This window comes from Equus asinus, chromosome 9 (genome assembly GCF_041296235.1).
Source record: "Equus asinus isolate D_3611 breed Donkey chromosome 9, EquAss-T2T_v2, whole genome shotgun sequence".
Classification (NCBI taxonomy): domain Eukaryota; kingdom Metazoa; phylum Chordata; class Mammalia; order Perissodactyla; family Equidae; genus Equus; species Equus asinus.
In genome coordinates, this window is record NC_091798.1 from 36,876,811 (window position 1) to 36,900,021 (window position 23,211).

The window sequence follows — 23,211 nt, forward strand, 5'->3', positions numbered from 1 at the left end:
TCCACTCCCAGAAGCTCCAGAGCCACAGTTCCTGCCCACGCAGTTCCAGAGCCACACTTGGTTGTTCTGAACCATGTCTGAACCTTTGACCTCTTTTCTCCTGAAGGTATACCAAACAGTACATCCCACGAAACCCCACCTCTCTCCTCTCCACATCTCTGCCCAAACAACATCGTAGATGATGATAAGACATGTTTAGCTGGTACTGATGGTTAACTGGAAGTTCCTAAGTGGAAGTGAGAATTACTTACATGTTCGAAGTGGCAATGGGTTTTTAGTGGTTGCATATAAATGCTCAACACTCCCAAACACGGTGGGACCTTGCTGAGGAGGCAGGCTGTGAGATACAGGGAACAGCATCTTTCCTTAAAATAATGTGCATTGTGAAACTTTTCTCCTCATGAAAGTAATATATCTTCATTGGAGAAAGTAGAAAAGTAAAGAAAAATATGTTGAAGAAAATAATCAACTATCATCCACTTCCCAGAGATAGCCATGGTTAGTATTTTAATACATTTTCTAAGTTATTTAGCATAACTTAACATATTTTAGAAACCATAATCTAATATAAAAGCATGAAATATATAAGGATATATTTTTAAAAGATAATATTTGTTTTGTACACATACAATTTATCATGCACATGTATAAGTATATACTAGTAAGTATAAGTTAAGTAGATATTAAGTATAAGTAATGTGTGTATATATATACATTATTATTTTATCATAAGCATTTTCCCAGGTAATTAGAAAAGTGTGATTTTTGATGGCAGCATCCCGTCTTATGGATGCAACATAATTTATTTAACCATTTTCCTATTGGTTGATACAAAGCGGTTTTTAACTTTTTAAGATCACACACTGCCTCTCTTATTCTTAGTGAGGTAGGACATATTCTTAGGAGCAGAATTTCTTTCTCAGGGGATACATATATTTGGCATTTATGGATACATGTAGCTGAAATGCCATCCAGATAGTTTGTTCTGATTAAGTGCCCACCAGGCTCTAGGTGTGTGTGTGGTAGAGGAAGCATTGCATATAGTTCAACTTTTGTTTCTGATAGGAGGAATCCAGGACCTCAGTTCCTAATATTCTTCTGCCTTAAGGTGGATACATAACCTTGTCAAATCACTTAATTTTTTCCCTGCCTCAGTTTACTTATCTGGAAAAACGAAGATAATCTCATCGATTTTGTAAACTGTAAAATACCATACAAGGATGAGGTATTAGTTTAACAATGTAATGTGCATATAGTGCTAAAATGGATTAACTGGTGCCCTGATGTCAGACTGCTGGTTTAATTTCTGGATCCATCATTCGTTACTTATAATTACACACCTTGGGCAAGTTACTTATCTTCCCTTTTCCTCAGTTTCCTCATCTATAAAATGGATAACAAAAGCACTTACGTCATGGATGAGGATTAGAAAAAATGACGCATTTAAAGCATGTAGCACGTGTTAGTTACTATTATTATCATTGTCACTTATTATTAAGCAGTAAATTTAGACTCAATGTGAAACTGTTAAGAAGTCACTGGCTTCCTGTTGGATGTTCTTAAAGCACTGGTGGTATGAGTATGTCTATGTCATGTAGTCACAAATTTAATCAAAATACCAAAATAATTTTACTCAAAATGCCAAATCAATTAGTAAAGTCAGTGTTTTTCAAAATGTGTGCCCTGAAGTTATAAGTTCTGTAGTGTGCCCCGGGGACCTTTGGCAGGCAATTGGGTGGTAATCAGAATGGTAAGGGCAATGAGGGTTTCAAGATCCCCAAGCACATGGCTTTGCTTTTATGGCAGAAAGTGTTAGCTGATGAATAAAACTGTTTCTTCTTCTTGGACCCACAGCTAGACCTCACTTCGCAGGTCCTGTGCAGTTAGGTGTCACCATGTTACATTGTGGGCATATCGTCTCCGCCTCACCCACCCAACTCTGCCACTGCTGCCTAAAAGCAGTCATAGGCAATACACAAGCAAATGCATGTGCTGTGTTCCAATAAAACCTTACAAAGCTTTGCTGTGGTTTGCCAACCCCTGAACTAGAGCATGGTGAACAAAGCAGAGTTGTACCATGTGGTTGGAATGGCAGAAATTGCTGGATAGGAAGGACCTTGTGGACCCTAGCGTGAAGTTTCCTTTTTATCTGAAGAGCAGGAAGGAAGCCTTCAGAGGGTTTTAGAAAGGGGTATGACCTGATATATATAAGCCCAGTCTTCAGTAGATGGGTATTCCAGCTTTCGAACACCATTTTATTACGTCCTCTGTGGAGTCTCCTCCTAAAGAAATTCAAAGCAATCTCCTGACTGAGACGGTAGCTTCAGGGGAAGACCAGCAGGCAGACCCCAAGGAGCTTCAGGAGGTGGCACTGATAACCCTAGTGAATTTGCCATGGCTTTAGGGCTGATCCACAGGTGGGATCAGAACCCCACATCTGTCAGTCCACCATCCCTCTCTTCCTGTCAGGCTTACACTAAGTTCAAGTGATTAACATAGTAAGTCAGAAGCCCAGTTTAGTAATTGTTAATAAAACACATAATTGCCACATGTGAGCAGTCCCCATAGACATACCTATATTGGAATAACACAACAATCATGATGGTGAGCATTTATTAACAATGTACCAAGCACAGCATAAAGCACTATATGATTACCTTGTTCAATTCTCACAACAAGCCTAGCAGGTAGGAATTGTGGTTAAGCCCTCTTTACGGAGAAAGTCAGAGGTTATGTAAATTGTAAGATGACAAAGCTAGTGAGTAGCAGAGCTGGGAAGTAAACCCACATGGTATGAACCAGAGTCTGGGCTTAATGGCTACAACATGGTGTTCCATAGAAGGCGAACACGTCCGGAAGTTTGCTGGTGGACATTGAGTCCATGGGCAAAAGAAAGGCAGAGAAATACAATTTTAAGGTCAACAGGCTAACATGGCCTGATGCGTCCATCTCACATAAGATTAATGGTATTGCCAGCAGGTGCTCAGCTCACAAGGTCCTTCGGTTACCACATTCTATCCACCTCCACACTGGGCCTTGGCATTATTGCTGGGACAGGAATTCCCAAATCCTATTATCTCCTGGATGTGTCTGGAGGAAGCACTGCTGAGTTTTGTTTTGCCAACTCTCTTTTCCCTTTACATCTTATCTGCCTTTCTACCACTTCAGATGATTTTGCATCCATTTTATGTGAATTTCATAAACTCCAAGGGGAATTCCCTCCGCCTCACCGCACCGTCAGGGCAGTCCCCGACATAATTAATCATCTCCCCCAGTAAGATGTCAGGTGCTTCAAAATCTTTATTTATATCTTCGCTGTAAAATAAATAAATAAATCAGCCATATCTGCAGTGAAGGGGTCAGTAAGAACGCAGTTTGTCATACTAAATAATAAACATCTAACCTCCTACAGGGTAGACCAGGGCTCCTCTGCGAGGATTAGAAATAGTACGCTTGCCAAGGTGTGCTCGAGAGGTCACTGAGGAGCGTACCTTAGCTTTTGAACTCCTTTAAGGGAGAGCGAAAATGAAGGAAAAGCTCTGCTTTAATAAACAAGACTAAGTCCGATGATTTATGAATTATATTCTCATGAACAAATCAAATCCTACATCCACTAACATGGATTCTCTGCCCAAAGAATAAGCTAGGAAAAAGCACATTTAAGGAAAAGAGAGCAGATACTGTTGGTGGAGTCTTCACAATGAGATGTCTTGAGAGGATGCAGCAGTGCGCCGCAGCCGCGTGGGTTAGCCCCAGATAAACAGCTGTTCAGGGCGCGCTACAGGACCTTGTACACGTCTCGAAATGACTAACTTGTACCCATGAGACAGGATTTGACCCACTAATTAGCGTACCCTAAAGTTTTAATAAAAATTGTTTTTTCAGAGTGCTGCTTTGATGAGCAGATGAATTATCATGTGGGAGTTTAAAAATTAGTCAAAGGGTCTTGACAACCGAGTCCTTTAAACTTGGCCATCCCTTGTCCCGTGACTACTCTTGATCATAATCTGAATGAACTTTAACTTCTCATGTAGAATGGAACACAAGTATTTTTCTAAAATAAATATTAATAGCATAACTCTTGTGCTTTATTATTTTAGCTAATTTGTGTCAATGTATCAACATTCCAAAGAAAATAGAAAGCATATGTTGGTTTTTAATAACTTTTTCTTTTTTATTATTGCTATTGACATATAATTCATGACATAAACTTCACCATTTGAAAAAATACAATTCAGTGGGTTTTAGTATATCCTAAATTTTGTACAACCCTCTCCACTATCTAATTCCAGAGCTTTTCTATCACCCCAACAATAAACCCTGTACTTATTAGCAGCCACTCCCAACTCCTTTCTTCCCAAACCCCCTGGCAACCACTAATCAACTTTCTGTCTTATGGATTTGCCTATTCTGGACATTTAATATAAATGGAATACAGTGTGCTGCCTTTTGTGTCTGTCTTCTCTCACTTAATATGTTAAAGGTTCATCCATGTTGCAGCATGTATCACTCAGTACTTTATTCCTGTTTATGGCTGAATAATATTCTATTGCATGGATATACTACATTTTGTTTATCCATTCATTAGTTAATTAGGTTGTTTCTACTTTTTGGCTATTATGAATAATGCTATTATGAACATTCATGTATAAGTTTTTGTGTGGACATACGTCTTTATTTCTCCTGGGGAGATACCTAAGAGCGGGATTGCTGGGCCATCTGGTAAGTCTATGTTTAACTTTTGACAAACTGCCACAGTGGCTGCACCATTTCACAATCCCATGAGCAATGTATGAGAGTTCCAATTTCTTCACATTCTCACCGATACTTGTTTTCCATGTTTTTGATTATAGCTATCCTCATGGGTATAAAGTGATACCTCATGTGTTTTTTATTTGTATTTCCTTAATGATGTTGAGCATCTTTTCATGTGCTTGTTGGCCACTTGTATCTCTTATTTAGAGAACTATCTATTCAAGTCATTTGCCTACTTTTTAAGACATATGGTTGTCTTTTTATTATGAAGTTATAAAAGTTCTTTATATATTCTGGATCTAGGCCCTTATCAGATGTACAATTTGCAAATATTTTTTCCATTCAATGGTTTGTCTTTTCATTTTCTTCATAATGTCCTTTGAAACAGAAAAGTTTTTATTTTGATGCAGTTCAGATTATCCAGATTTTTTCCTTGCTTACCTGTGCTTTGGGTGTCACATCTAAGAAACCACTTCCTAATCCAACGGTATAGAGATTTGCACCTATGTTTTCTTCTAGGTGTTTTATAGTTTTAGCTCTTACCATTTAAGTCTCATAGTTTAAGTCTTTGATCCATTTTGAGTTAATTTTTGTTATGGTGTGAGGTAGGGTTCCAACTTCATTCTTTGCATGTGGTTATACATTTGTCCCAGCACCATTTATTTAAAACGGTATTCTTTCTTCATTGATTAGTCTTGACATTATCAGCAAAGGTCAGTTGACTATAGAGGATGCCCTGGAGGCATAGTGATTAAGTTCACACGCTCTGCTTTGGCTGTCTGGGGTTCGTGGATTTGGATCCCAGGTGCAGACCTACACGTCACCATCAAGCCATGCTGTGGCATTGTCCCACATAGAGGAAGATTGTCCCACAAAATAGAGGAAGATTGGCACAGATATTAGTTCAGGGCCAATCTTCCCCACAAAAAAAAAAAAAAATCAGTTGACTACAAACATATGGGTTTCTGGACTCTCAATTCTATTCTATTAGTCTATATGTCTATTCTTATGCCAGTACCACATTATCTTGATTACTGCAGCTTTGTAGAAAGTTTTGAAATCAGGAATTGTGAGTCTTCTGACTTTATTCTTCTTTTTAAAGATTATTTTGCTATTCTGGGTTAATAATTATTTAAAATACTAAGTAAAAAGTGAAGGTGCAACTCTCTAACAGAAGATAATTTCAAAAAAGCACTGTGGCCTGTGCTTGGTATGTGGTAGGTACTTTTGAAAATGTTTGTTGCATGGGATGGATTGATTTCATCTCTATTCTGATTCTGAACGCCCAAGTCACTTCTTCTCTGGAGCCTTTCCGTAACCTCTTCTCCTCTACGAAAACCAATAATTCCTTCACTCACACTCTGTATATAGCTCTCTCAGAGCACCTGGAGCACTTCCATGCATTACTTGTTTATGTATCTATTTGCTGCATTACACTATAACCCCATAAAGGACTAGAAACACATCTAATTTGTCTCTAGGTCCCAAAGCCATGTTCTGAGTAGATGGCCAAAATATGTTTGTTGGAAGAAGAGAAGACAATAAAGAGGGAAAGGAGGATGGGTGAGAAAGCAAAAGGGGAGGAAAAGTGAAAAAGAGAGAAGAAACAGGTAACATTTAATAAATGTTTATAATGTCGCAGGCATTGTTCTAGGAGGCATTATCTCACGCATTCTCTTAGCAACTTGATGAGAAAAGTACTTTTATAATCCCCATTTTACTGATGAGGACAGTGAGGCACGGAGTTAAATAATTTGCCCAAAGTCACAGAACGAACAAGTAGCCTAGGCAGTCCGGCTCCTTGGTCATGTTCTTAAATACCACGCCATGCCGACTCTCAGATAAAGACTGAAATAGAGACCCCTGGGCTCTACCCTTAGAGAATGGTTCTGTAGGTGTGAGGTGATGCCCAGGTGTCTGTACTTTAAACAAATTCCCAAATGATTTGGCAGACAACTCAGGTGGAAGCCAACGCTATAAGGGGTGGCCAAATAAAACATGACGGAGGGTCAAAGCAGGGAAGACTTTGGTGAGATGTCATACTTGGGAGGAAAAGTAAGAGGAAACTGAGTACTAGTAAAGATGAGGAGGAAGCAAAACAAACTATCGGTAGTCTAACTAAGAAGGAGAACTGATCAAGCAATGAACACACTTCAGCCTCTCCCTACGTTGGCCCCCGGCTGGCCCTGGCTGTGACTGTTGCATCCTCTGCAATGACATGTGCCTTCTACCAAGTCCATGTCATACCTAAAATCCGCCTCAGAGTATCCTATGAGCAGATGAATGAGTGAGTGAAAAATAAGAACGAACAGTAAGAGAAACAACTAATATTCATTTATTGCTTGTTATGTGCCAGGCTATGTTCTAAGTGCTTTATATGTAAGAACTCAGTTAAGCCTCCCAACAGTCCTGTGAGGCAGGTACTATTGTCTTCCCTCATTTTACAGATAAGGAATCGGGGGCACAGAGGGTACAAGGCTTATGAGGGTCACATAGGCAACAAGTGGCAGAGTCAGGTTCAAATCCAGGCGTTCTGGCCCCAGAGGTCATATTCTTAACCACTATGCTGCTTCTAGAAGAAAGAAAAAAAGAAGGAATGAAGGACAAGGACCATTAACATTGGAATTTAGAAAAGCTACTTGGAGCAAATTCTCATTTGAGAGACATGAACACACACACCCTGTGGAGCCCCACTGTTGTTAGCCCAGCTCCGGCAACTGTCAGAACTCAAAGGGCAATTAGCTCCCTCCTGCCAGAGGCTGTAGGAGCCAGCACGGGGTACCCAGCCATCTATGTCCCTGTGGCAGTGGAGACAAGCTTCTCTACTCCTGAAAAAAAGGCTCCCAAATTAGGGTAAATTGAGTTTCTTTTTGGTGAATTTCATCAAAATTACCATCTAAAAAAGGTATTTGTCCTGAGTTATCTATGTAGGAGAAAAGGATTTGTTTTTTTTTATTCTATTATTTTGGCAGCAAGGAAAGTTTGAATGACACTACCAGGGGCTCTGAAGGACTTGTGTTTTCAGAGGAGATGTTAAAATGTGTAAAATGTCCAAAGGATACACTTTCGTGGTTGAACTTAGGATCTTTAGGAATATTGCTTTACTGTGTTTCTTGATGATTACTGAAACTGAGCAGGAGTGGGTTACATTCTAGGGCAGGGATTGCCAGCCTCAGCACTACTGACATTTTGGGCTGTATAATTCTTTGTTGGGGGGGATGCTGTCCTGCGCACTGTAGGATGCTTAGTAGCACTCCTAGCCTCTACCCACTAGATGTCAATGAGACTCCCCCCTTCCATCTGTGACAACCAAAAATGTCACCAAGCATTGCCAAATGTCCCCTGGGGCAAAAATCACCCCCAGTTGAGAACTACTCATCTAGGAGAGACCATTACAATTTATGGCACCTCTAAGATCTCTTCAAGGTACTGTATGGCATGTTCATTTTTTTATTGTAGTGCTTCAAATACATGGCTGTTATCATTAAAAAATATTTATAAACAAAATACTCTTAATAGCAGGATATGAATATGTTTATGTCCTTGGAAGAGGAAGAGGAGACAGAGGAACAGGTATAACAATGTGTTTTTGGTCACAGTAATACCCCTATTATTATTATTATTACTATCAACTATTACTACTGCTATTATTAAGTGTCTAGTACTGTGCTAAAAATTAGCCTTCATAATCTCATTGAATCCAATCATTATGCCTATTTAATAAACAAGGAAACTGCGGTAACTCAGTCAAGATCCACAACTAGAAGCTTCAGAGTCTATGTTCTTTCTAGTTCTGCCCTAGTCCCAGCCAGTTCTGTTAACGTTATTCTTCCTTTCAGCATGATCATTGTCATCACTTGAGCCTCAGACTATATCTATCTGTCCCCTATCCAAACTCTTACTCATCCTTTACATCTCAACCTGTCCCCTCCAGAATCTTCCTTGATCCTTGCCTTCATCCTCTGACCTCCTATGTTCCTGTCACAGCCTGTGCACATCTTTATTATTGCATTTTCTCTATCACATGATCTCTTTGTGCTTCTGTCCCCTCTTCACTAGGAGAGCCTTGAGGACAGGAGCCTACCTTATTTATCTCTATGTCCAGTGCTTTGCATATAGGCATAGAGTAGGAGCCAAATAAATATGGCTATCTAGTAAAAGTTTTGCAGCTAGAGGTAATGAGAGGAACATCCGTGTGGGTTGAAAGAGATGGGGAGTGAAAGCCCAGAGACGTAAGGAGAGAAAGACAGTCAAAAAGAGGAAAAGAAACTTACCCAAGATCATGCAGTTGGGGGGGTAGGACAGGAAAGGGTCCTAGAGCCAAAACCAAAACCCAGTCCCTGTCCCCTCATTCAATGCTTCGTACACTGTTATACAAACTTTGATGGTGAAGTGAAAGGGTTTATGATGGCATTGATATAAGTAAACAAACGAATTGGCAGGTTGACACAAGGCCGGCAATAAATTCATAAAAGGTAAATATTGACATCCGAAGATTATATATCACTATGTATAGTGTGTAGAGAACTCTGCCAGGAGTTAGGAAAGCTCACATGTTCATTTTAGCTCCTTGGCAAATCAGAGAGACTCCAGACAAATGATTCTATTTCTCTGTGCTTTTCTTTCTTTGGGCTGTAGAATTTTGCAGGTTAAAGAGCATGTGATCAACTCCTATGCTTTTTTAAATGTTTTTCTTTATTTGAGCATGCTCAACTGGATGTGGAAAATCTATGGTTCTTTTGGGTTTGACAAGGATCAAGTCCCACAGCGATACGTAATTTGTGTGGTTTATTGAATTATAGGACCCCAAAGCTGCAAGGAGCCTGATAAATCATACAGTGAAAATTTCCAGCTAGCAGCTGAATTTCTTTTACAGAATCCCCAGCAGGTGCTCAATGAGCCTCACTTCGCGACCCATGATGTGAGGAGGGAAGTTTAGTTTGAAGGGAGGCAGTGTAGTGCGTGCGTGTGTGTGTGTCCTTTCTGACTGGGGTATGCCTACACGTCCATCTCACTTCCTGCAGGGATTATGACTTGTTGGTTTCTTTACATTGCCAGGCCCTAGGACAGGGCTTAGTGACGGCAAAAATCATGTAACATAACAGCACAGGACATGTCAGACACGGTGCTAAATTCTTTACATAGAATAGCTTATGTAATCTATATAAGAACCGTATGAAGCAAATACTATTATTACCTTTATTTTTCAGATAAGGAAACTAAGATTCAGAGAGGTTAAGGAACTTGCCTAAAGACACATGTCTACTAAGAGGTAGAGTCTGAAGTCTACGTCAGATGGAGCTGGAGCTATTAATAACCAAATAAATGTTTACAGAATCCAACTAACGCTATCCCTATCCACCACCACGCCTTGCTCCCCTGCGATGGAAAAGAGAGAAGTACGAAGTTTACACACGTAAAACAGTAGCAAAATTTGTACAAGAATTGTGGACTTCATTCAACTAAGGGGTTGACTTTTCATATTAGTGGAGTTTTTCCTTCAGCTATCAGGTTTGGGTTTCAAAAACACAAATAAGAAGAAGATATTAAAACATTTTAATACCTACTTCACTAGACCATATTTAGAGATACCATCTTTCAGTTAATATATTATCAAGTCTATATAAACAAAGCAATAAAAATAGGGCTGGATCAATATGGAAAGCAGAGTAACAGTTTAGGCTGCCCTAAAGAGAAACTAGATGAGACATTTCTTTTGGAGAATTGCCAGGGTTTCTTTTTTTTTCTTTTAAAGCACAGCCTAAAATAGAGAAGCAATTTCTATATTAATAAAAAATGGAAATCTGAGGCAGATGTAGCCAGAATGAGTGAATTAACTAAAGGCTGGTATTCTCATTTATGTACGTGTCTTTTAAATAAAGAAGGAGTTTGACCATTTCCCTTAGTTAATCATTAACAGGAAACTCTAGCCAAATTCGCGTGGCAGGTAAAGTTTATTTTTAGGCATCCAACTGGCTCCTCTCTCTGGCTTCCCCTTCTCTTTTGGGTCACCCTAGATGCCTCGTGACCTTAGCCTGCCTCTCTTCCAGAAGGAGCAGCACCTCATGTTTTAGACCTTTACTTCTTACATGAGGATCCTTTCAGAGGCAAGTTTTAAAGCACTAACTCCAACTGACTGAAGCAAAAAAAAAAAAAATTATCAGTGTGTGTAATAGTCAAGTCTAGGGTAGCCCTAGCCTCAGGATCTAGACGTTCAAATTGTCTAATTGGAAATCTATCTTGAGATCTCTTTGCTCCTTCTTATTTTTTGTCAACCTTATTGCGATGGGGGCTCTAGGTGGTAGAATAAAGCTCCTCCCAGCTTACATCATATCAGCTTAGTTACTCCTGTTAAATAAGGGCAAGTTTCTGAATAGTCCCAGAAGGCCTAGCACGAAGGCTCATTTGTGCCTGTCATGTGCCCCTGTCTGAACAAGGCTCCAATAGGCCAGGCCTGGCCCATCCACAGAGTTCAGGTTGGGGTTAATCCCACCACAAACACATGGACTGAAGTTGGAGAAAGGACAGATTTCCAAAGGAAAACTGAGGTCCTAACATCATAGGTGGACAGTGGATGCATGGCAGGCAAAACAGTATCTACCAACCATCTGGTCATGATAGAGAACATACCAGGTACCCTCATAGGGTGGAGGTTGGTCATCCAAGGCAATGTGGTGTCCCTAAATGATCCACGCAGGTGAGTCTTCCCAGCTCATATGTAAACCACTCCTCTGGAATTTATAGCACAGTTAACATAAGGTGGATTCAGCAAAACTGGGTCTGTAAGCAAGACACGAGAGATCTTCAGGTAGTAGCCTGTTCTGCAGAGCCATCCATGACTCCTGCTCTAATTGAATTCTTCTAGAATGCCTACAGGAAGATGAAAGTAGAAAAAGAGCTGGTAATGAGCAAGGATTTTTTAAAATAAGCCCATTAATGTGGCACATTTGGGTCCTTAATGATTGTTATGAATTGCATTTGCCTGAGCAATTCCAAATATCCTGCAGAAACACTTTCACAATTGTGCAAAGATACAGATACAAGGATACTCACTGGAGCACACCTTACAATAGTAAAAAATTGGAACTAACTTAAATATTCATCAATGAGGGAAAGGTTAAATAAATTATAATGTAGCCAAACAATAGAAAACTGTGCTGTCATTACCTGAAAATATTGACATAGATGTCCAAAAACATTTGATGAATAAAATTGAAATATCTATATAGTAAAATCTCATTTTTGCTTTAAAAAAATACTGTATGTGTGTATATGCTATGCATGCACACACACATGCATAGACAAAAAGGGTCCAGAAGAATGCTCACCAACTCTTAAAAACAGTCACTACATCTGCAAAATGGGATTGTGTTGGGGAGAGAATTTTTACTTTTAACCATATGTATTTCTGTCTTCTGTATGTTTGGTTTTTAAAATAAGTGTGTATTTTTTTAGTGTATATTATTTTAAAGTTTTTTTTTTAAGACAGAAGTAATATCTAAAGTTATATTTTGTTCTTCTAATGCCATCTACACAAAGACAAACATTTTTCTTGGCAGGCCCCAATCTTCCTTCTATAAAGTCTTTCCCCGTTTGTCATATTCATATTCACACCCTCACCCCTCACTGCTCTCCATTCGCTCTGTAGAGTGACCCTGGGCAAGACCTACAGCCTTATTAAGCATTATTTCTAATAAAAATGACTGACTCGTAACGCTTATGTGAATGTACTCACAGAACAGCCATTCAATAACCTATTTCTTTCCTTTTTTACCCCCACAATTTATCCACTCACTAATTCCAAGAAGGACTTGAACTATTTATGATAAAAACAAATTTAGATAGCGAGATGGATATCTCACAGGTGAAATAAAATTGAGCAATTAGAAACTGATCAAGGAAACTCTGTACGTCTGATGAACAGAAACACATGTGATGAAATCACAGAGAGGTAAAATAGAAAATGAAAATCAGGACCAAGGGAAGAGGAATAAAAATATGCTGGACATCATTCAATAACTATTTGCTGATGGTAATTATAGGGATGGAAAACCCATCAGGCCTATGGAGCTAAAATTAATCAGCAAGTATTCACAGAGTGCCTCCTGCTTCTATTACTGGTTCTGGCTTCCTGCCTGCCCAGTGCCCAGGCTGGAGACATTTGCATGACATTCAGCCTGTCAAGACAGAAGGAGCAAAAGAAACAGGCAGAGGCTCATAGCAGCCTTCTATCTCCATCATGTTTGTTGGAATCACAGTCAAGTGGGACAAATTCCTTCTGTGAAAGACTATAAAACTAGCTTAAAAGTTGTAAACATCACTATATCACCTGAAAAGGGCCCAATTAGTTAGAAGCACTATTTCTACAAAGCAATAGTCAATTCATTTATGTACTATTTGAAATTTTAAAGTACAAATCCACATTCTTTTTGTATCAAGGTCAAGAAGAGAAATCAGCAGGACTTGCAACAACTACACTTAATTTTCAGGGTTCTTTCCCTTGCTGAGAAACATTATAGGTCGTGACTAATTCCCTTAAAATATACTGTTTACGTCACTGTTAATATTTTGATAAATAGCTATTGTAGTGGACATTTGTTGTTTTCTGCATGCCCAGCATCCTTTGTTTCCTTCTTTAATTTAGAAGCCCAATTATTTTGGGGAGCATCTCTCCTCTCTCTCTCTCTCTCTCTCCCTCTCTCCATCTCATTTGTTCCTCACTCTTAGATGTCAGTGGTGGGCACCTGACCTAGGGTTTGCCAATCAGAGTATACATCCCTTACATCCCTTGGTCACAGTCATTGGTCCAGGGATGAACATGTGACCCAACTAGACCAATGAAGCCCCTCCCAGGGACATACACTAAAATTATTGGACAAGAAGAACTCTCTTTCCACTGAAGTTACTAAGCAGGTAGGATGTTTTAAATCCAGGTGCTGTGGGCCCCCAGGTGGAGATCACCTTCTCGGGAACAAAGCCCAAATAAAGGAAAGTAAAGCTAAGGGATAGAGTCCAAGCCCTTTTGACATCACTTGAGGCCCTGGATCCAGCCATGCCTGAAACTAACGCCCTCTGGACTTTGAAGTAAATCAGTTTGCTTTAACAGTCGAGTTTCTTTTAAATGCACCAAAAAATGTCCTGATAGAATACTAATGACAAGCTTTCTTTATAAGTGTTATTTCCAGGAGAAATAACCAAATAATCTCAAGAAGACTTTTAATAATTCAAATCAGTCATGCTCACCTCCTAGAAACCCTCCTCGAACATCATCTCCACACCCACACCTCCCTCCCTATCCTTAAACACCCAGATGACTTCTTGATGTATATTTAGTGCCCTATGCATCTATCACCACATTTCCACGAGTCTGCATTGTTTGGTAATGACTTGGTATCTGTCTCCGTTTCCACCAGATTGTAGAGATTGTATCTTAATCATTTTTATATCCCTGCTCCCTCACATTGGGACTTAACATTTAATAGTTGCTATTTTGTTGAAGGAATTGTATTTGGCTGAAGGAATGAATGAATGAGAGAGAAAATTAGTTGGGAACATCCCTTCTATTAGTTAAGATACTGTGATTAATTGAAACCATGACTAAAATAGCTAATTATCAGAAGATGAAAGTAAACCAAATTAATAAATCCAAACTGAATCCTGAAAGTGTCAGTTATTGGTGGCTGTTTACTTGAGAATTTTCCCTTTGTCTGGTCATTAGGGTTGAGAGGGCGGGTGAAGGGAGGGCGGTTGTTCTTTCCTTTACAAAACATTTACTATTTTTACAAGTCCATAAAATTTAATAACCTCTGTTGCAAAATGTTAAAACCAAAACATACAACCTGTCTTGTGTCTAGGTTGTAGGTTGTGAGGGAGGAGACAGGGAGAGCAGTGGAAGCCAGAAGCTGGCGGATAACTAGGAAGCACTGTAGTAGGTGGCTTATGGTAAGGTCCTTCTCTATGACACAGAAGAGAAAAACTGGGAACGAGCTCACGAGACGTGTAAAAAGAGGCAGTGCTATCTGTGTAGCCCAGGGTGATTCAGTGGGAGAGGGTTTTACAATTAAAATGAGCAAATGCTAGGAAAAAAGTCTCCCGTGGACTGCAATAGGATGAAGGCATTGGGATGAACACAAAATCCCTCTATACGGGCAAAAATCTTGATGAAATTTCTAGATGAGTAAGAAAACTTCTGAGTATGCGGGTTCCAGTTATGACATGTTACTGCTATTTGGAGTTTCCCCTCCCCACTCCCACTGCAAGGTAAGCAAGTCTAACTTTCTCCATGTGCTTCAAAGACATTTACTTAAACTCTAGAACTTTATTTCCTTACTTCCTTCTACACACGGTTCGAGACTCCTTTTCTCCAGTGCAGCTTTCTATGCACTCACTTCCGTCAACCACTGAGCCTTCTCAGTCTTCTCCAGACGCTCGTCTAGCACAGGCAGTTCCTGCAAGTCCATTTCCACAGAGCTGCCGAATGACTGGTTTGCCTTCCTTTGGCCTCCAAAATGCTTCCCCTGTCCAACCACAGCTTCCCACCTCCACTGCCACCACCCTAGTACAAATCTCCATCTTCCCCTGGACCAGTGCACCCGCCACCTCACTGCTCCCTCTCTTAGCTCTTACCATCCAGGCTTCACATTACAGGTGGAATGATCTTTTCAAATAGTAAATCAGATTATGTCCATCAGTGTGATGATAAATGTTTAACTGCTGGGGGTGGAGGGAAGTATCTATGTATCTATTTATTATCAATTTTAATGATATAAAGGATGTTTAGCACACAATTAACAAAAAAATAATAAAATATATAACGCTCTTTATAGTAACTTCTACCTAGCCCATTGATTGTCACAGAATAGTTTCAATGATTTTTGCCAAACTCTTGCATCCATAGTCAACCTACAGTTGCAATTCAACCATGTTGGCAAAAGCAGACTACAAAAAAATGTTTGATTAATATTCAGTTCAGCAACGTCCCTCATGCCACTGAAGTTTAACCATGAATGTTGGTTGATTTTTTCTACATTCATGAGCGAGATGAAAGTGAAACAAGATGTACGTTGGGACTACACTCATTCATCAATGATGCAAGCGACTTCTTTGCTGATCAGATAATAGTTTTCAGGTGCTGGAAAAATATTTCCTCAGTTTTTTGTGTTAGTTATAAACTAGTACACTTTTAAATTTAATCTTTATTATTAAAATTTCTTCCATCACTTTCTTATATTTAGACAATCAACAAAGCAAGCTCTGATTTGTAGTGTGTTCCAACTTCTGCAGTGTAGATACTCCACCATGGGTGATTTCAAACTACTAAAACAACATTTCTGAGCGCAGAGTTAGGAAGAGCTATGGTGTATCACACCATTAGATAGTATGTCCATTATACAGGACAGACGGAAATAACTTTAAAGCACAGATAATAGTAAAATATAGTAAAATAATTAGGAAGTGATGTTTCGAGTATATATTGCCTGTTTTTTTTTTAAATACTTCATTTAGCTGCAAGTTTGTAAATAATTTAGTTTTTAATATTGGCCATGATTAACAATTGAATTACAAAATTCCTGAAAATTTAACAATCAGCTCTCACAAGCTGGTGCAGCTGGCTCCAACACACTACTGAATTGTTACTCCTCTGCTTAAAATTTTAGGATGCCCATTGCACTGATTATCTGGGGAATGAGTGAAGAAAGGCAATGGCAATTTTCCATAAAATTAGTCATCACTTTTGTTGTGGTGAATTGATGATCCAACAATTCTACAAGCCCCTCCCTGTTTTTCCCAACTAAGCTTGGTGTTTAAAAATTCCTTTTGAATGCATCATCCCACGTGAGCCTTACAGGTTCCTGCGAGAGAGGCGGGGTAGGTATGGTTATCCTTCCTTTACAGATAGAAAAACAAGGCTGAGAAGAATCAGGTAACCGGCCCCAATTCACTCAGGTCAGTAAATGGCAGAACAGGATTTCCAACCCAGGTCTCATTTTGAAAATTAAACAAGAGGCTAGAGAAAACTTAATTGGAAAATACTGACATCCAATTTAAAAATTGTATCAAATTAAAAAATTGTAACAAATGTCCTTTGTAACACTTCAGTGTCTGATTTAAAGTACATTCATATCTAGTTAAAAGATTCCCTATATCAAAGACGTTTTGATCTTATAAGCCTTATTATTTCTAACTTAGCTTCAAAAAAGAAAAAAACCCATGTGACCTAATTAATAAATAAGGTGTAAGCACCAAAATGGAAACATAGGTTCTCAAAAATGAGCTGAGAGATTCCACCTCGAAATGGAGCAGATTGAAACACTCTCTACCAAAGGAACACGGGACAGAAAAGGAGATTAAATCAGAAGAGGAGGAAAGCAAACGACATAATGGCCCGCCACAAATGCCACAAATGCAAAACAAAGTACGTAATCCTAGTTACATTTATTCAGTGTGCTTGCTCGAATGTCTCCAAACATGAAAAACATTAGGTTCCTGCTTATTGCAACATTTATCTCATTTATCTGCTATTTACCTCATCCTTGAATCAGGCATCGCTTAAACTAAGTTCTGCCAGTATGAAGAATATAGACTTCATAGGACACCCAAAGAGGAATCCATGCATATGAACACAAATGGTGATATTTTAGGTTGCTTATGATGATGTTGTTGAAAGCATCATGAGAAGCAGCAAAACACCAGGGACGCTGGTAACAACTTAGCATTTCCCAGTTCATGTGGGAATGTTAATTCCGATTACAAAGAGCAGTACCAAAGTGGAATTCATTATGATTAAGAACTTGGGGTGCTAGCGTGAATTGTTTATAATAGGCATGTCTGGTGTAAAATGCAAATAGTGAAGCAGAGAGATGGGGCATTCAAAGCTCAGCAGGGTTTCCTTGAACCTCTTACCTTATAAAGTTAAACAAGAATAGAAGTGTTTCCCCCAAGCAAGATATTACATTAAAGAGGCATTTAATGGCCATGATAGCTGCAGAAATAATTTTTTTTTAAGGAAGATTGGCCCTGAGCTAACATCTGTGCCCATCTTTCTCTATTTTGCATGTGGGACGCCTGCCACAGCACGGCCTGATGAGCGGTGTACAGGTCCAAGCCAGGGATCTGAACCAGTGAACCCCGCCGCCGCGTAACGGCGCGTGCAAACTTAACCACTACGCCACCGGGCAGACCCCAGGAATAATTTTTTTAAAGTAAGTTGTGACAACCTGCAAAGCTGCTTGTATTGGTTTAATATTAAACTAACATCTTAAAATTATTAACACATACAAATATGATAAAAATTCGATTCTAATTTACATTTAACATCATAGATTTAAAGTGTGTGTGTGGGGGGAGGATAGAAAGATAAGGGAATAAATGGAAACTAGAGCCATGACAAGGATTCATGGACTATAGGAAAACAAGTCACAAGGTGCTGTCCCTATGTAAGAGGAAACAGATGTGATAAACAACGCAGACGTGGGAATGAATCTGATATCCACTGTGCCTTTTCTCTAACAGAGTCTCTCAGCCAACACTACTCAAGGCCTTCATGTCAACTAATCCAAGTTCTCCATCCTCCCTGGGAAACATTGTGACTGATGCTCAGGGCATGCTGAACACTGGAGCCAGCGGTGCTGCTTGTACTCCACACATTTCTGCTCCTACCAGTTAAGATGTATGCTTACCAACGGTTTCTTGTGTTTTTTTTCCCCAAAACATGGTTATTCCCATTTATGCTTATTCTTGTAATTACTTAATTTAATATTGAGTATAATGATGAAATATGAGTAAAAAAAGAAATAGTTGTTATTCTATAAAATCTAAATGAAAAGATGCCATATAAGCAATCGCTGTCAAATTAAGTGAATGTAAGACAACTTTAAAAGATTGGGGCAAAGGGCAGGGGGGATGAATCATAAAAATTTTAAAAACTACACTCACATTATTTTGTAAGTACTTTTAATTTCTTGCTCCACTTTTTTAAAAACTGGGGAAATAGTAATACTATATATTAATAACAATTGCTAAAGATGATTAAACACTTAATATGTCCCAGGAATTAGTCAAAGCACTTCACATATATCAAAATTGTTAAATATTTACAATAACTTGAGTTAGTACTATTGTCATCTGCATTCTACAGATGATGGAAACTGAGGCACAGAGAGTTAGGTTGCCCAAGCTTACATTCCTCATAGTGCTGGAGGCCAGCCAGCCAGTCTGGCTCTTAACTGCTATGCTGTCCTGATGCCGTGGGTGTAGTTTATACATGAATAAGGACCTAGAACTCCAGTCAGTGGGTTCACAAAGGCTTTAGACCTTCATCAAGGAATTAGGAAATAAATGTTCAATTACAGGTTTTAGGTTTTAAAGCTTAAAATTTACAAGTACCATTTCTTAAATTATTCCTTCGCTTTAACTGACTTTTTAATTTAATACCAGTCCAATCACATCTAGAAAGCCCTCTAGAAAGGGGCGGGTGAAAGATGATGGTCTTAAATACCGGAATGGGAGTTGGGATCCGTATATCCCTGGAAGAGGGAGGAGTTATAGATTCCTGAGCAGGAGCACGGCATGAGTTCATTGACGTTCTGGAGGAGTAACCTGGCATGAGGCTTGGATTATTTTAATGGGAATGGAAATGATAAAATAGAGAAACGGAATGGGAGAACTTGGATAATATATCAATTGCTGTATAAATGTAAAAGGTGGTTTGGTTACTATGCAGCTTTAAGATTTTATTGGCCTTAGGATATAGTCTGATTCTACTCATTCAACAAACACCCTCTGAACACCTACTATTTGCTAGTGATACAGTGGTGAAAAAGACAGGCTCTTCCTTCACAAAGCTTATGTTCTAGTGGGGAGGCAGAAATTTAACAAGTGAATCCACAAATAATGAACTATCACTGTAATGTGCTACCAAAGTAAAGTACAGGACACGGTAAGAACACACAATAATGGGTCTTTGGTTTTTTTTTAATTAGGGAGCACTCAGGTGTTTAAACACAAGGCAATAAAAATGAGATCTTGAATAATATTTGTACACTTTTCATTAACTCATTTGGCCTCCACAACAACCTAGTAAAAGTGATATTATGTCTAGTTGGCTCAATATTATTATAACTCTGTAAAATATTTGCTGAGTGTCCACCATACACTGGGCTCTGTTCTAGGAGTGGGCACTCAGCAATGAACAAGACAGATCAGCTCCTTGCCTTGATGGAGTTTGGATATACCACCTTCATTCCCGCCTCTACTTCTGAGACAATCAAATAGACTCCCCAACATACAGGGATTCATCCTATTTCTTCTCTTATAGTAACTGTAACTTTCCAGGGTTACAGATTAGTAATTGCCATGCCTAAAGACTTAAGATAGTGTATATAAAATACTTTCAATAGTATCTGGCAGACACTAGATGTTCAATAAATGTTAACTACTGCTAGAATTGCTGTTGTTATTACAATGCTTAATCTCACGTCCTTTCTGGTACACTGGACTTCATCTCTTGAATTAAATTCCATACACACTTATTGCAAGCCTAACATGGGATCAACGTACTCCTTCATGGAAATTATAAAATTAGTGAAGAAAAACCTGTTTAATATTCTTTAATTCTACCCTCCACACTTAGGAGCTGGGTGACCTTGGATCAGCATCAACCTCTGTAAAGCCTCAGTTTCCTCATGTTGAAAAATTATAGTAATAATACGTCAATCAGCTCTTGCCAGCAAAAGTGGGCAGCAGAGTGGAAGACTCAATAAGTACTAGCCATAAAGCATAACTATTCTACCTCTGAAGAACAGACATTGGGTTAAATTACAGAAAAAGCATGCTTTCAAAGGAATGTGAAAGACTAAAGAATGAGAATTTTTTTCTATCAAATTAAAAAATTAACAGGCATATTTAGAACACAGAAGGGGAAAATTAGGGAAATTTCACACTTTCACTCAATTAAAAGTATTTTCAATAGCAACTTTTAATTTAAAATGATGTGTCTTCCTCCACTTTAAGATGATCTGCTGGACCTGCAGAAAAAATGAGTATGGAGAAAGTTCATTGGGAACTCTTGCAAAGTGGGAAATTATTTAGAAGCAGAGTACCCATCACCTAGAATTCGAACAGGTAAGACAGATGAAGAGGATTCTTTTCTTGGAGCAGAGATTCAACTGCTATGGTCCCTTTACATATATCACATACATAAATTATTACATATATATACTTATATATAAAGTATTATATGTATATAAAGGTAATCCCTAGTATGTAATTTTTAAGCAGATGTACAGAAATATTCATAGTAGCATGAATTATTTAACTCACTTTTAAAAGATGGATAACATACTATTGTAGGTTTAGGTCTTGATTTTCCCCCCGGAAACTATTGGTGGTTTGGGGACTGAACCCACGAAAGACATGTGATTCTAGCACTAAGACTCAGAAGGTGGAGAAACTGGCAAGTAGGCAAAGTATGGTTCTGGGAGTAAATTCTCACTTAGGGTCCACTATGAGCATCCAAGGCAAGGGCCTCCTCCTAGTTGACTTGCTCCAAAGAAAAGGCAAAGAGGAGGCATCGCTTCTGGATCCAGAAGGAGCTTTGCTTAACAACTGGACTGTTGAGCGCCCTTCATAAAAACTCTACTGGCTGACGCTTCTACTTTGGCAAACGCTTTGGTTCCCGTTTTCCCGCGGCGGGGAGCGTCGCTTCCTTTGCCAAGATGGCGGCCCAAAACGGTCTGGAGGCTGCCCGTGTAGACGGGCTCCGGACAGGCGGCTTGCCAAAAGCCTAGTTCTTTCCTTTCATATTGGACAACGCACGGAGCAGCGTTCACCCTTCGGGGAGAGGAACAACGACTTCGGCGACCCGCTACCCAGACCCTTTGCCAAGATGGTGGGCGGGCGGCTGGGCGGTGTCCCCGTCCTTTACCAAGATGGCGGCGGCCGGCTTCCGGCACGCGCTGCCCCAATCCGCTTCAAGATGTCAGAGCGGAGGCGGCGGCCGCCGGGGCCCGAGCGCGGCCGGCGGAGAGCGCGGCCGAGCGCCCGGGCGGGGACTAGGTGGAGCCGCGGCAGCCTCCGCCCCCGTCGGGAGCTGGCAAGCGCTGTCACCTGTGGGGGCGCAAAAGTTACCTCCCCAAACCCTAAAGCAACACAGCACAACTTTTCCCCGAGTCACAAAAATCATAACATGTGCCGCACAAGGTAGGAGGCTCGGTCCGGCGTCGCCCAAGCCCTCCGGACGCGGCGAGCGGGGCAAGGGGGTTGGGAAGGGGGCCTCTCGCGCGGACGCCCCTCGCCCCACGCCCCTGTCCTTGGGGACAGGCCACGTGTTTCCCTCGGACTGAGGGGGGAGGCGTAACGGGAACAGCTGGAGGGAGTTTAATGCTGACATTTTAAAGCTGCGTGTTTTATTTGGAGGGGCAGGGGTCCCTTGAACACAAGAGGGTGGGCGACGCCTGGAGTCGAGTGCAGCAAAATGTCAAGCTTCGGGGGGAGGGGCCTTCCCGGGAAACTTGGACGGGGGCCCCGGAGGGGGTGGAAGGAGAGGTCAGGAGGGGGGGCGAGCGGACTTTGCAAGCAACTTACTATTTCGCCTGCAACTTGCTTTTGGGCCTGCCAACCCCTGCTTTCAGTTAAAAAAAAAAAATAATAAAGTGCAAAGAAATCCAGCTCGCCGGAGGTTTTGCATTTGGCGTGCAACTTCCTTCAAGTGTGAGCGCGCTGGTTGGGGGGGGGGGGGGTTGAACTTGGCAGGCGGCGCCTCCTTCTGCCGCCGCCGCCGCCTCGCAGAGTCGGGGAGGAGGGTGGGGGACGGTCGCGGCGCGGGGGAGGGTGGGTTCTGCTTTGCAACTTCTCTCCGGCGAGAGCGCACGGCGTCGGCGGCTGCAGCCAGGGCCGCGCAGACGATGCGGGGGTGGGGGACCTGCCGGCACGCGACCCCCCTGGCCCACAGTACGTATGCGCCGACCCCCCGCTGCCCTCCCCTCCTTTAAGCAGCCCCAGAGGGCGTGTCTGGCCAGCCGGCCCTGAGCGCTGCCGAGACGCTGCGGCACCGTTTCCGTGCAACCCTGGAGCCCCGTGCGAAGTGACACACTTCGCGCAACTCGGCCCCGGGGGCGGCGGCGCGGACCACCCCCGTGGCTCTGCGGCGGGCCGCGCCCCGGCGCCCCTGGCCAGCCCGCTGTCACCCGCAAAGGGTGCTGGCGGTGGTTGCCGCCGAGGGACACGGCGAGCTCCCGAGGGGGTCGGGAGTCACGGAGCTGGGCGGGGGAGGGAAGGAGGCAGCAAGAAGAGAAACTAGGAAAACTCCGCGTCCCTCCTGAGGCCGCCCAGAGAGCCCAGGTCGGCCCCCGCCGCCGCCTCTCCTCTCCTGGGGCTGGGGGTGGGCGAGGAGCAGCCCCCTGCGCCCTGAGGGCGGCGGCGGGCTGCCCCGCGGGGCCATGCCGGGGCCGCGGGCGT

At 41.2% G+C, this 23,211-nt stretch overlaps 1 protein-coding gene and 2 long non-coding RNA genes across 8 annotated transcripts in view; 2 read left to right on the forward strand and 1 right to left on the reverse strand.

Moving 5' to 3' along the window:
- Positions 1 to 7,067: 7,067 nt before the first annotated feature.
- Positions 7,068 to 22,473, reverse strand: LOC123290162 (uncharacterized). The gene is made up of 3 exons (XR_006534521.2): positions 22,339 to 22,473; positions 11,386 to 11,535; positions 7,068 to 7,327 (listed from the first exon to the last, which is right to left on the reverse strand). It is a non-coding gene; the product is annotated as an uncharacterized lncRNA (long non-coding RNA).
- On the forward strand, positions 14,755 to 18,675 carry LOC139046158 (uncharacterized). The gene is made up of 3 exons (XR_011505793.1): positions 14,755 to 15,015; positions 17,830 to 17,957; positions 18,268 to 18,675. It is a non-coding gene; the product is annotated as an uncharacterized lncRNA (long non-coding RNA).
- The window catches only part of NR3C1 (nuclear receptor subfamily 3 group C member 1), a 111,889-nt gene continuing 110,421 nt past the window's right edge, over positions 21,744 to 23,211 (forward strand). For 2 of the 6 annotated variants that reach the window (XM_044780711.2, XM_070517261.1), the window contains exon 1: positions 22,480 to 22,704. The gene's annotated coding sequence lies outside the window, so the exon portion shown is untranslated. Of the gene's footprint in view, positions 21,955 to 22,479; positions 22,705 to 22,762; positions 23,095 to 23,211 lie in introns of those variants that run through there. The other 4 variants (XM_014850282.3, XM_014850278.3, XM_070517262.1 and 1 more) reach the window with 4 other exon arrangements.